This window comes from Oncorhynchus clarkii, chromosome 18 (assembly GCF_045791955.1).
Source record: "Oncorhynchus clarkii lewisi isolate Uvic-CL-2024 chromosome 18, UVic_Ocla_1.0, whole genome shotgun sequence".
Taxonomy (NCBI): Eukaryota; Metazoa; Chordata; class Actinopteri; order Salmoniformes; family Salmonidae; genus Oncorhynchus; species Oncorhynchus clarkii.
Genome location: NC_092164.1, coordinates 23,337,706 through 23,351,821, shown reverse-complemented (window position 1 = coordinate 23,351,821; position 14,116 = coordinate 23,337,706). Strand labels below are relative to the sequence as shown.

At 43.2% G+C, this 14,116-nt stretch overlaps 1 long non-coding RNA gene across 1 annotated transcript; it reads right to left on the bottom strand.

Moving 5' to 3' along the window:
- Positions 1-12,869: 12,869 nt before the first annotated feature.
- On the bottom strand, positions 12,870-13,769 carry LOC139372535 (uncharacterized). The gene is made up of 3 exons (XR_011627463.1): positions 13,553-13,769; positions 13,234-13,344; positions 12,870-12,990 (listed from the first exon to the last, which is right to left on the bottom strand). It is a non-coding gene; the product is annotated as an uncharacterized lncRNA (long non-coding RNA).
- Between the last annotated feature and the right edge of the window lie 347 nt (positions 13,770-14,116).

The following is a 14,116-nucleotide window of genomic DNA, read 5'->3' as shown; positions in this document are numbered from 1 at the left end:
AGTCTCCTGCAGGCTGCTGAATGGTATTTTCCACAACCCTGGTGGTTTCCTTTCCTGACTGGGGGAAGCCTCTGCCAATGGGGTGTTCCCTACAATATGGGTCATAAAACCAGGGTCAGGGAACCCCTGTGTCTATGTGGGAAGGGAGGAATGGACATGATATGAGTTGCCTACTTCAGCCATCAACGTTTGTATGTGTGTGTGTGTGTGTGTGTGTGTGCGAGTGTGTGCGAATGGGGGGATTTTCGTTGGCAACCTCTGTTTACAAATACAAATATTCCCCCGACTGTGTTAGTATTTAGAAAACAACAATCACATTTGGAGCGCGATCATACAATTCCCTAGGAGGTGTAATGATCGGTTATTGGAGTGTAATGAAATAAATCAATAACTATTGACACAGACAAAGCTTGTCTCTCAGCATGGGTGTTTTAGTCAATACACCACTACACAGAGTCTCTTGACACTAGGGCTGAGTCCCAAATGGCATATTCCCTACATAGTGCACTACGTTTCACCTTATGGGCCCTGGTCAGAGTAGTGCACGAGCCCTATGGGCCCTGGTCAAAATGAATGCTCTATATAGGGAAATGGTGCCATCCAAATAATCATTATCTGTATCGAGTTTGAATTATTAATACATTTTGGTTTTATTCATCTCAAATGCATGATCAAAATGTATTGTAGGAAACTGATAAATGTAGTTTAATTCAGCGTATTAATAATGCATGTCTGTCACTATGGAGTGATCTTTCTGCTGTGCCCAGCTAAACCATAAGCTCTTTTTATTGGACTTATGCTGTAAATCGGAGCTCTGTTGACATCTAGTGGATGAATTATGTACCAGTTTCTTTTCACTGTTGACAAATCGGCCCTGAAATCATGTTGTAATTATGTGGTAATATTTCCTGAGTTGAAGTGTGAAACTGCAACCTAAAAAACATCTGCAACATAAGACTATAATCCCAGAAAAAGATCCACGAACTGTGTAAACATGCAGATATGTATTCATTTTATTTTTAGTCTGCGTGTGATATAACAAACGGATGAGGAGAGGAGACATTTTAAATGCACTCTCTTTAGTGGTTACAGAGGTCATATTTGCAGCAGTGGGTGTGGAGGAGTCCTCCCTCGATGCCCTGGAGATGTTCACACTCTTGGCTGCTGCTGAATCCTCAGAAACATGACACCGTTACAAGGAGAGAGAGGTGGACCATGGGACACAAAACAGATGCAATCCCAACATCAACAAACATACACAAACGATATAAAAACAAGATTTCACTGATCGTAATGTTGTAGATGATTTTCCCCAATAGAGATATTGGGGGAGAGGAGGAATTAGAGTGAGTGGAACCTTGATTTGTGGCTTTCTCACATTTGATCTGAAATAATTCAATCCAATAACCAAGTGATAAATGAGACGTCTCCACACACATCGTCATTGGGAGTGTCTGGGCGACACCGGACCACAAACTCAGTTGACATTTTTTTTTGTGTAAACTTTAATATTGTGTTCTTATTTGTCAGTATATTGTATATTCACTGAATCAATTAGGTTGTTAATACAGTTCACAAACACTATACAGCATGTTATTATCATGAACACAGAGTGGAAGAGTTTCAGTGTTCTTTTGAAGTTATTTCCGGAACATTCTATTCACTCACATACCACAAATAGAACTCATCAGAAGAAGGAAAGATATAGCCAAGACTCTCATCTTCACTGCATAACCAAACACAAGATAGCCCGAGATAATTTCTTTACCAGGTATTATAGAATGGTTATGTAAATGTCACCGGAAGAATGTAATAATCTCATCTGAGTTCTTGTGCTTCACAGGTGTCTGTGAAACTCTAGTGTAAACACAGTGCTGTCCTCATATAAACGGTCTTTTCACTGTTACGTAAATACAACTTTATATGTGAAGTACCTGAAGAAGATGGTGTAGTGATCTGGGAATTGTGACACGGCAGGCTGCCATGGGAAGTGTTCTCGAAATGCCACCTGGATCTTTCCCACTTGGTCACTATAGTAACGGCAGAGCAGCTCAAGACTTGGGTGGTGGCAAATAGTCCTGCTCAGTGCTCATATTTTATGCCATCAACTTACCTGACCAATCACATGCTAAAGAGTCAGATGATATCTGTATAGGCCCATCTATTTTATCAAACTGAATCATGCATTCAAGTTAAAGCTGACATCAATAAACAAATGCAAATTGTTGGGGAACGAAGCAACTTTCATTTTGTAACTGCTTCACAACAACAGTAATAGATGGTAAATGGACTACATATGTGGTACTCTTGCGGTGCCAGACATCACACCAAATTACAGAATCAACTATGGTAGTCAACGGTTGTCTCAGTTGCGTAGGTTGGAGGGACAGCGCCAGCCATGAATGCTCTCACTCTCGTCTCCAAACATCTGGCATTCTGACATCTGCATGCATCTCTTAAATGTTTAGGGAGCTGTGGAGAGAGGATTGAAAATACCAGATACCTAAGAGACATAACCTGGGCCTGTATTTATAAAGCATTTCAGAGTTCTGATCCAGGAATAGGTCTTCCGTGTCCATATAATCTTATTCATTATGATCTAAAAGGCTAAACTGATCCAGGATCAGCACTCCTACTCCAAAATGTGTGTGTTTTACTGATCATTTAACCTTGGTAGGTTGCACAGATGAAGCACAAGGTAAAGTGGCCAAGTGAAGGAGGGAGCTAAATACGAAGTGAGTGTTTGAATGATTCTCGGCAGACCTTTTTTTTCCGCTTTGGCAGGTCTCCACTGTGTCTCGGCTGTGGTCTCCACTGTCAAGACATTTGTTGCACCTTAGGCCCTCTCCTGGACATACAGTAGACCAGCATTATGTAGCTTGGTTAAACCTGATTGAACGCTCCATGTTAAACAATAGTGAAAACATTTGCTTAGTAGCTTGGTTAAAACTGACTGAACGCTCCACTTTAAACAATGGTGAAAACAATTGTTCAGTAGCTTGGTTAAACCTGACTGAACGCTCCATGTTAAACAATGCTGAAAAAAATTATTTCACAATGGTTCAGTCTGGTTAATAAGCAAGAAAGTATTCAGTGAGACAGTTTATCATACCTAGTAAAACACAAGAGTACTCTTTTTGGGCAGACTCATCGTAGCTTTAAGACCGCAGCAGGAGAAGGAGACAAACACACACCACTTTCATATTTCCTTCTCTTCAGGTGTCTTTTGAGCTGTCGTTTTAACGATAGAACATATGTCATCAAAGAGCGCGTAGTGTGACTGATGTATACAGTTGGTCCTGTCCCACTGCTTCACATGTGTATAACGATAGACATGGTGAAACCCAAGTAGAACAATTTAATTGAGACAAATATTTGTGACACCTGACAACTTTTTAAGCATTTTAGTGTTTGTGTTTGTTCTCGTGGCGATTTCGAAGCTCTGTTATAGTGCGTCGTTGTTATGAGCAGTAAATAGGGAAGTAGTTGCAGGTAGGTTACAACTCAAACAGAATCTCTGACCTGGTTAAGTTTCCTTTCGATGTGTGCGGAGCTGTCCTTCCTTAGCACAGCATTTCCTAGATGTCCTCTGGTCTGGATCTGAATATCAGACTGGGAATTCCTGGATTTTCAGAAGAGACAAGACAAGAAAGTTTACAGCGATCAGTGTCACATAACAGTGACTCGTCCAGACCTGGGCCGAAAATCATTATATTTTGTGGTTTATTTGAAAATACAAATAGTTTTAAAAAGTAGTCATTCTTGGGATCTGTATTCAAATAGTTGTAGGCACCTCCAAAGTAACTATTTGCTCCACCGGATAAATAGTGACTTTCCACAATGCAGAGTTATCCAAGGTCTGCTTTGTTCCCCATCGGGACATTCAACATCGGGACAGAGTGTGTAATGACAATTTTAAGATATCAAACCCTCAACAGAACAGCTGGATGGAGTCTATATTTTACGTTGTGTTACTGGGTAATACATCATATAGCCTATAAACTAGTCCTGTATGTATCAGCTATAAACTAAACTTGCTCAGTGCAGTGCTCATGTTCCAGGCCATCACCTGGCTAATCACAGGTTAATTATGTCAAACATAAATAATAATTAAATGCAAACTGTTTGGAACAAACTTCTTGACAGATTCAATCATGTGCATTGATTAGTGATATTCAGCTTAGTACAATAAATGGACTGTATAGTATACAGTATGTTAGACAGAGTATGTGTCTCTCAGTTGCATTGGTTGGTGGTGCAGCAATAGGCATCAATGTCCTTGTTGCTTCCCAGCAACATGCATGCTGACATCTTCATGCATCTCTTGAAGTACGAGATAGCTGTGGAGAGAGAGAAGCGAGACAGGGTAAGACACCAGATATAGAAGACACAAACTAGCACATTTTCTTGATTGGATAAAGCAAATGTTTTCCTTAGATGTCAATCAAAAGGATCAGGTATTTAGTGTTTTACCGATTGGTTACTGATCCTCGGGTTACACACATAGTAAAGTGCCTAGTGAAGGGATATACACAGATGAAACTCAGGGTATACTGCCTGCCTAGTGAATGGGGATAATAGATACAGTACGTACGAAGTGGGTACTTGAATATGACCGTGGCGCAGGTGTCATGGTCAATACGGCAGGTTTCCACTGTGTTTCTGCAGCCATTGCCAATACAAAGGTTGCATCTCAGGCCCTCTCCTGGAAAAACCGAAGAACTGCATCATCTCTGTTTTATTGTGGTGAATCTGGTTATTTATGGTGTAAAATGAGAGAATGGAGATGAGAATAAGCAATCTAGCTTTAATCTGGTCCATGTGTTTAATTGGCATGGTCCCTGTCAAATACATAAATAAAAGTAGATGGTAATTGTACATGAAGTTTAATTGGTTGGAGTCCAGTGAATGTAACACAACAATCAACAGTGAAAAGAAGGAAGCCTGTACAGAATACAAATACTCCAAATCATGCATCCTGTTAGCAATAAGGCACTAAATTAAAACTGCAAAAAATGTGGCAAAGAAATTAACTTTATGTCCTGAATACAAAGTGTTATGTTTGGGGCAAATCCAACACAACACATCACTGAATAACACTCATATTTTCAAGCATGGTGGTGGCTGTACCAGGCTATAGGTATGCTTGTCTTCGGCAAGGACTAGGGAGTTTTTAAGTGTAAAAATAAACGGAATAGAGCTAAGCACAGGAAAAGTCCTAGAGGAAAACCGGGTTCAGTTTTCTTTCCAACAGACCCTGGGAGACAAATTCACCTTTCAGTAGAACAATAACCTAAAACACAAGGCCAAATATACACTGGAGCTGTTTACCAAGACAACATTGAATGTTTCTGAGTGGCCTAGTTACATTCTTAACTGAAATTGGCTTCAAAATCTATGGCAAGACTTGAAAATGGCTGTCTAGCAATGATCAACAACCAACCTGACAAAGCTTGTAATGTTTTGTAAAGAATAGTGTGCAAATATTGTACATTACATGCTGGAGAATGTTGCAGGCAACAGAACGTTCTCCACGGCGTCTCCAGACTCTGTCACGTCTGTCACATGTGCTCAGTGTGAACCTATTTTCATTTGTGAAGAGCACAGGGCGCCAGTGGCGAATTTGCCAATCTTGGTGTTCTCTGGCAAATGAAAAACATCCTGCACGGTATTGGGCTGTAAGCACAACCCCCACCTGTGGACGTTGGGCCCTCATACCACCCTCATGGAGTCTGTTTCTGACCGTTTGAGCAGACACATGCACATTTGTGGCCTGCTGGAGGTCATTTTGCAGGGCTCTGGCAGTGCTCCTCCTGCTCCTCCTTGCACAAAGGCGGAGGTAGCGGTCCTGCTGCTGGGTTGTTGCCCTCCTACGGCCTCCTCCACGTCTCCTGATGTACTGGCCTGTCTCCTGGTAGCGCCTCCATGCTCTGGACACTACGCTGACAGACACAGAAAACCTTCTTGCCACAGCTCGCATTGATGTGCCATCCTGGAAGAGCTGCACTACCTGAGCCACTTGTGTGGGTTGTAGACTCTAGAGTCTAATGCTACCACTAGAGTGAAAGCACCGCCAGCATTCAAAAGTGACCAAAACATCATCCAGGAAGCATAGGAACTGAGAAGTGGTCTGTAGTCCCCACCTGCAGAACCACTCCTTTATTGGGGGTGTCTTGCTAATTGCCTATAATTTCCACCTGTTGTCTATTCCATTTGCACAACAGCATGTGACATTTATTGTCAATCAGTGTTGCTTCCTAAGTGGACAGTTTGATTTCACAGAAGTGTGATTGACTTGGAGTTACATTGTGTTGTTTAAGTGTTCCCTTTATTTTTTTGAGCAGTGTACATTGTGTGCAAAAGGCATGAGGAGGTAGGCGAATAATTACAATTTAGCAGATTAACACTGGAGTGATAAATAATCAGATGGTCATGTGCAGGTAGAGATACTGGTGTGGAAAAGAGCAGAAAAGTAAATAAATAAAAACAGTATGGGGATGAGGTAGGTAAATTGGGTGGTCTATTTAACGATGGACTATGTACAGCTGCAGCGATCGGTTAGCTGCTCAGATAGCAGATGTTTAAAGTTGGTGAGGGAGATAAAAGTCTCCAACTTCAATGATTTTTGCAATTCGTTCCAGTCACAGGCAGCAGAGAACTGGAAGGAAAGACGGCCAAATTAGGTGTTGGCTTTAGGGATGATCAGTGAGATACACCTACTGGAGCACGTGCTATGGGTGGGTGTTGCTATCGTGACCAGTGAACTAAGATAAGATAAGATAAGATAAGGCGGAGCTTTACCTAGTATGAACTTGTAGATGACCTGGAGCCAGTGGGTCTGGATTGGAGATGTTTGATATGAGTCTGGAAGGAGAGTTTACAGTCTAGCCAGACACTTAGGTACTTATAGATGTCCACATATTCTAGGTCGGAACCATCCAGGGTGGTGATGCTAGTCGGGCGTGCGGGTGCAGGCAGCGAGCAGTTGAAAAGCATGCATTTGGTTTTACTAGCGTTTAAGAGCAGTTGGAGGCCACGGAAGGAGTGTTGTATGGCATTGAAGCTCGTTTGGAGGTTAGATAGCACAGTGTCCAAGGAAGGGCCAGAAGTATACAGAATGGTGTCGTCTGCGTAGAGGTGGATCAGGGAATCGCCCACAGCAAGAGCAACATCATTGATATATACAGAGAAAAGAGTCGGCCCGAGAATTGAACCCTGTGGCCGGATTTGACACACTGAACTCTGTCTGCAAAGTAGTTGGTGAACCAGGCAAGGCAGTCATTAGAAAAACCGAGGCTACTGAGTCTGCCGATAAGAATATGGTGATTAACAGAGTCAAAAGCCTTGGCCAGGTCGATGAAGACGGCTGAACAGTACTGTCTTTTATCGATGGCGGTTATGATATTGTTTAGTACCTTGAGCGTGGCTGAGGTGCACCCGTGACCGGCTCGGAAACCAGATTGCACAGCGGAGAAGGTACGGTGGGATTCGAGATGGTCAGTGATCTGTTTATTGACTTGGCTTTCGAAGACTTTAGATAGGCATGGCAGGATGGATATAGGCATGTAACAGTTTGGGTCCAGGGTGTCTCCCCCTTTGAAGAGGGGGATGACCGCAGCAGCTTTCCAGTCCTTGGGGATCTCAGACGATATGAAAGAGAGGTTGAACAGGCTGGTAATAGGGGTTGCGACAATGGCGGCGGATACAGTGCATTGCGAAAGTATTCGGCCCCCTTGAACTTTGCGACCTTTTGCCACATTTCAGGCTTCAAACATAAAGATATAAAACTGTATTTTTTTGTGAAGAATCAACAACAAGTGGGACACAATCATGAAGTGGAACGACATTTATTGGATATTTCAAACTTTTTTAACAAATCAAAAACTGAAAAATTGGGCGTGCAAAATTATTCAGCCCCCTTAAGTTAATACTTTGTAGCGCCACCTTTTGCTGCGATTACAGCTGTAAGTCGCTTGGGGTATGTCTCTATCAGTTTTGCACATCGAGAGACTGACATTTTTTCCCATTCCTCCTTGCAAAACAGCTCGAGCTCAGTGAGGTTGGATGGAGAGCATTTGTGAACAGCAGTTTTCAGTTCTTTCCACAGATTCTCGATTGGATTCAGGTCTGGACTTTGACTTGGCCATTCTAACACCTGGATATGTTTATTTTTGAACCATTCCATTGTAGATTTTGCAGTATGTTTTGGATCATTGTCTTGTTGGAAGACAAATCTCCGTCCCAGTCTCAGGTCTTTTGCAGACTACATCAGGTTTTCTTCCAGAATGGTCCTGTATTTGGCTCCATCCATCTTCCCATCAATTTTAACCATCTTCCCTGTCCCTGCTGAAGAAAAGCAGGCCCAAACCATGATGCTGCCACCACCATGTTTGACAGTGGGGATGGTGTGTTCAGGGTGATGAGCTGTGTTGCTTTTACGCCAAACATAACGTCTTGCATTGTTGCCAAAAAGTTCAATTTTGGTTTCATCTGACCAGAGCACCTTCTTCCACATGTTTGGTGTGTCTCCCAGGTGGCTTGTGGCAAACTTTAAATTACACTTTTTATGGATATCTTTAAGAAATGGCTTTCTTCTTGCCACTCTTCCATAAAGGCCAGATTTGTGCAATATACGACTGATTGTTGTCCTATGGACAGAGTCTCCCACCTCAGCTGTAGATCTCTGCAGTTCATCCAGAGTGATCATGGGCCTCTTGGCTGCATCTCTGATCAGTCTTCTCCTTGTATGAGCTGAAAGTTTAGAGGGACGGCCAGGTCTTGGTAGATTTGCAGTGGTCTGATACTCCTTCCATTTCAATATTATCGCTTGCACAGTGCTCCTTGGGATGTTTAAAGCTTGGGAAATCTTTTTGTATCCAAATCCGGCTTTAAACTTCTTCACAACAGTATCTCGGACCTGCCTGGTGTGTTCCTTGTTCTTCATGATGCTCTCTGCGCTTTTAACGGACCTCTGAGACTATCACAGTGCAGGTGCATTTATACGGAGACTTGATTACACACAGGTGGATTGTATTTATCATCATTAGTCATTTAGGTCAACATTGGATCATTCAGAGATCCTCACTGAACTTCTGGAGAGAGTTTGCAGCACTGAAAGTAAAGGGGCTGAATAATTTTGCACTCCAATTTTTCAGTTTTTGATTTGTTAAAAAAGTTTGAAATATCCAATAAATGTCGTTCCACTTCATGATTGTGTCCCACTTGTTGTTGATTCTTCACAAAAAAATACAGTTTTATATCTTTATGTTTGAAGCCTGAAATGTGGCAAAAGGTCGCAAAGTTCAAGGGGGCCGAATACTTTCGCAATGCACTGTAGTTTCAGAAATAGAGGGTCCAGATTGTCAAGCCCAGCTGATTTGTACGGGTCAAGGTTTTTCAGCTCTTTCAGAACATCTGCTATCTGGATTTGGGTAAAGGAGAAGCTGGGGAGGCTTGGGCGAGTAGCTGCGGGCGGGGCGGAGCTGTTGGCCGAGGTTGGAGTAGCCAGGAGGAAGGCATGGTCAGCCGTTGAGAAATGCTTGTTGAAGTTTTCGATTATCATGGATTTATCGGTGGTGACCGTGTTACCTAGCCTCAGTCCAGTGGGCAGCTGGGAGGAGGCGCTCTTGTTCTCCATGGACTTTACAGTGTCCCAGAACTTTTTTAAGTTAGAGCTACAGGATGCAAATTTCTGCTTGAAAAAGCTGGTGTTTGCTTTCCTGACTGACTGCGTGTATTGGTTCCTGACTTCCCTGAACAGTTGCATATCGTGGGGACTATTCGATGCTATTGCAGTCCACCACAGGATGTTTTTGTGCTGGTCGAGGGCAGTCAGGTCTGGAGTGAACCAGGGGCTATATCTGTTCTTAGTTCTGCATTTTTTTAACGGAGCATGCTTATCTAAGATGGTGAGGAAGTTACTTTTAAAGAATGACCAGGCATCCTCAACTGACGGGATGAGGTCAATATCCTTCCAGGATACCCGGGCCAGGTCGATTAGAAAGGCCTGCTCGCAGAAGTGTTTTAGGGAGCGTTTGATAGTGATTAGGGGTGGTCGTTTGACTGCGGACCCGTAGCGGATACAGGCAATGAGGCCGTGATCGCTGAGATCCTGATTGAAGACAGCAGAGTTGTATTTCGAGGGCCAGTTGGTCAGGATAACGTCTTTGAGGGTGCCCTTGTTTACAGATTTAGGGTTGTACCTGGTGGGTTCCTTGATGATTTGTGTGAGATTGAGGTTATCTAGCTTAGATTGTAGGACTGCCGGGGTGTTAAGCATATCCCAGTTTAGGTCACCTAACAAAACAAACTCTGAAGCTATCAATTCACAAATGGTGTCCAGGGCACAGCTGGGAGCTGAGGGGGTTTAAAGTTAGTAGCCCTGGGCTAGTAGGAGCGTCTGCTCCGACAGAGGCCGGATGAAGGCACAGCGGATGGAGTATTCGTCGGCAGACCAGTCGTGGTGGTGCGGCGGGGCGCTGCGTCGACAGAGAATCCAAGCCAGATAGCGAAAGAGGTATTGCGGAATTTAGTTTGCTAGCTGGTTCACGGCTAACTGGTGCTAGCTTCGTGGCAGTGGCGTTAGCCACTATATCCAATCGGTAGCAGAGCCAAGGTCCAGAGTTTACAGCAAGGATCCGGTGGAGTATTGGGCTCTAGCCGTGTATGAGTGGGGTTCGGGTGAACAGTTGAGTAGGCCGGGAGGTGGGCCTCAGGGATAGCTTCCGTACTGGGTACCACGGTGAGTGCAAGCTAGCTGTAAGCTGTGAGCTAGCTAGCTGCAAGCTAGCTGTGAAGATCAGAAGTAGTGGTCCAGGGATTACGGCAGGAATCCGGCGTTGTTGTGGAGAGACAGTCCGATACTGGTAGACTAGCAAGTATTATCCAGGATAAAAACAGGGCTGGTGTCTGTGCAGAAGGTAAAAGCCGCTAGCAGTGGCTAACAATGACTAAATAGCTTGTAGCTAATTAGCTGGTTAGCTGCTGGAGGTTCTTGAATGTGTTCTAAAATTAAAAAATAATAGCGATTCCGTATCACAATGGGTGAGTTATCAGGTTATTGGAAGGTATAATCAAATTAAAAATCAAAAAGAGATTGAAAATAAATTGAAATATATATACAAAAAATACAAAAATACGAAAAATACGAAAAATACGAAAAATACAAAAGTACATGAGAGGACAAACAAACACGCACGTCTTCACTGCTACGCCATCTTAGTTGTGCCCAAAGGGAAGCATCAGGGATTTTTTTTTTTTTCGTGTTGGAGGTGATGTCGGGTCCTGGTGTCAGAACTGGAGCTAAGGCCTCAGCCGTTTTGTTTGATTCCCACGCCTTGGCTGGTTCGACCGGCTACCACGCCTCAGCGGGCTCGACCGGCTAACACGCCTCAGCGGGCTCGACGGGCTCCCACGCCTCAACGGGCTCGACGGGCTCCCACGCCTCAGCGGGGGTGACCAGTCCACTCCTGATCCCCGGGATCGTCCCTTTGGTTGGCGTCCTGCAGCTGGAGCCGAACGCGCCAGGGAGGGGGTACCGTCACGTATGCTCTCTCCAGCACTCTAGGTTGCCATGCTCCCGCGTCTCATCCGGACTGACAGGTTTCCCGTGCCTCAGCAGAGGTGAGGTGACTGGTCCGCTCCTGATCCCTAGGATCGTGATTTTGGATGACATCCTGCGGCTGAAGCCACGCGTCGGGGAGGGGGTACTGTCACGTGTGCTCCCTCTCCGGCCTATAGGTCACCAGGCTGCTCATCATGGCTCACACCTGTCACCATCGTTACGTGCACCTGCGCGTCATTACTCACCTGGACTCCATCACTTCCCTGATTACCTTCCCTATATATGTCACTCCCTTTGGTTCCTTCCCGAGGCGTCGTTGTTTCAGTTTCATGCCTGTGCGCTGTTCGTGTTTTGTATTATGTTTTCATTTATTAAATTATTCACTCCCTGAACTTGCTTCCAGACTCCCAGCGCACACGTTACATCTGTAGCAATAATAATGTTTGTTTCTAAATCAATTAAAATTCCAGGTTTTCCCGAGAGATTGCGCAAGACACAAACGTTTGCAGAAACAGGGCGTGCCACAAAACAGCAATTGTGTTCCACATTGGGACAGGGTGTAAAGAGACTTTTGAAATATCAAACCTCAACAAAACAACTGACTGGTGTGCGTAGTTTATGTAAGAGTTGGTGTTGGATGATGAATCATTCATATCACATGTAAACAACTTATGAAATTACGACATGTTGAAATCAGGAACCAAAGTTCCAAATACAGCCCTACCATTAGTTGAAGGCAGCCAATCAAATAGTTTGAGAAAAGTAGTCACTTCCTGTGATCTGTATTCAAATACTTTTTGAAGGAGTTGCTTTCTCAGATCTGTATTCAAATAGTTTTAAAAAGTGGTCAATTTCTGAGAGCTGTAGTCATTTTTTGGAATCTATATTTAAAAAGTGAATTTCCCGAGAAAACTTACATTCTGCAAAGCATAGTTAAAACTATAGTTATCCACGGTCTGCTCTGTTCCGTATGTGGACATTCCACATCGGGACAGTGTGTAATGCTAACTAAATGGAGTTTATATTTTCTGTGGTATTGGGTAATACATAATATAGACTATAAACAAGTTCTGTATATGACTTGTATATGACTTATCATATATAAACTGAACTTGCTTAGTGCAGTGCTCATGTTCCAGGCCATCACCTGGCTAATCACAGGTGAATTATGTCAAACAGAAATAATAATTAAATGCAAACTGTTTGGAAAAAAGTTAAACTTTATGTTACTTCTTAACAGTTTCAATCATGTGCATTATTTAGTGATATTCAGCTTAGTACAACAAATTGACTGTATTGTATGTTAGACAGAGTATGTGTCTCTCAGTTGCATTGGTTGGTGGTGCAGCAAAAGGCATCAATGTCCTTGTTGCTTCCCAGCAACAAGCATTCTGACATCTTCATGCATCTCTTGAAGTACAAGATAGCTGTGGAGAGAGCGAAGCGAGACAGGGTAAAACACCAGATATAGAAGACACAAACCAGCACATTTTATTGATTGGAAATAGCAAACGTTTCCTTAGATGTCAATCAAAAGGATCAGCTTTTTGTGTTTTACCGATTGGTTACTGATCCTCGGGTTACACACATAGTAAAGTGCCTAGTGAAGGGATATATACAGATGAAACTCAGGGAATACTGCCTAGTGAATGGGGATAATAGATACGTACGGAGTGGGGGCTTGAATAAGACCGTGCCGCAGGTGTCATGGTCAACACGGCAGGTCTCCACTGTGTTCCTGCAGCCTTTGCCAACACAACGGTTGCATTTCAGGCCCTCTCCTGGAGAAAACAGAATAACAACATTACCTCTGTTGTATTAGAGGGAGTCTGGTTATCCATTGTGTAAACTGGGAGACTGGAGATTAAAGAATGGAGATAAGAATAAGCAAGCAAGCTTTAATCTGGTACAGATGAATGTGTTTATTTGGCATTGTCCCTGTCAAATAAAGACGTGAAATAAGATGAAGACCTTGATGGGCAGACTCACCAAAGCTACTTGCCAGCAGCAAGAGAAGGAGAGAAAAACATATAGTTTTAATCTTTCCTTTGTCTTTCTTCAGGAGTCTGTTGAACTGTCGTTCCGACAATAGGTGGGATGTTCAACAATAAGTCTGGTTTATTTGAAATGTGCAGAAACATTCTGCAACCAACCATTTCACAACCCCAGTAGCACAGTATCATGAGACAAAGTTATTAGGTGCTGAGGATAGTAGAGTAGTTGCTCACCTGATTGTATTTCCTTTAGGTGTAGCTTCCTTTTCTCTCATCTCCTTCTTCTTCTCCTTTTATACAGCATAGTATGCTAATAAAGCTGTTATCTATGAGTCACTTGTGTGAGATATTGTGCAATCTATTTATTCAGGTTTAGCACAAGTAGTCTCTCTGTAAAGGAATGGAAATTCCCGGATTTCACAAGACAAAGGTTTGAAGTGTCATGTTCCACACTGGGACATTCCACATTGGGAAAGGGTGTAAAGAACCTTTAGAAATATCAAAGCTCAACAAAACAACTGACTGGTGTGCGTAGTTTATGTAAGAGGTGGTGTTGGAT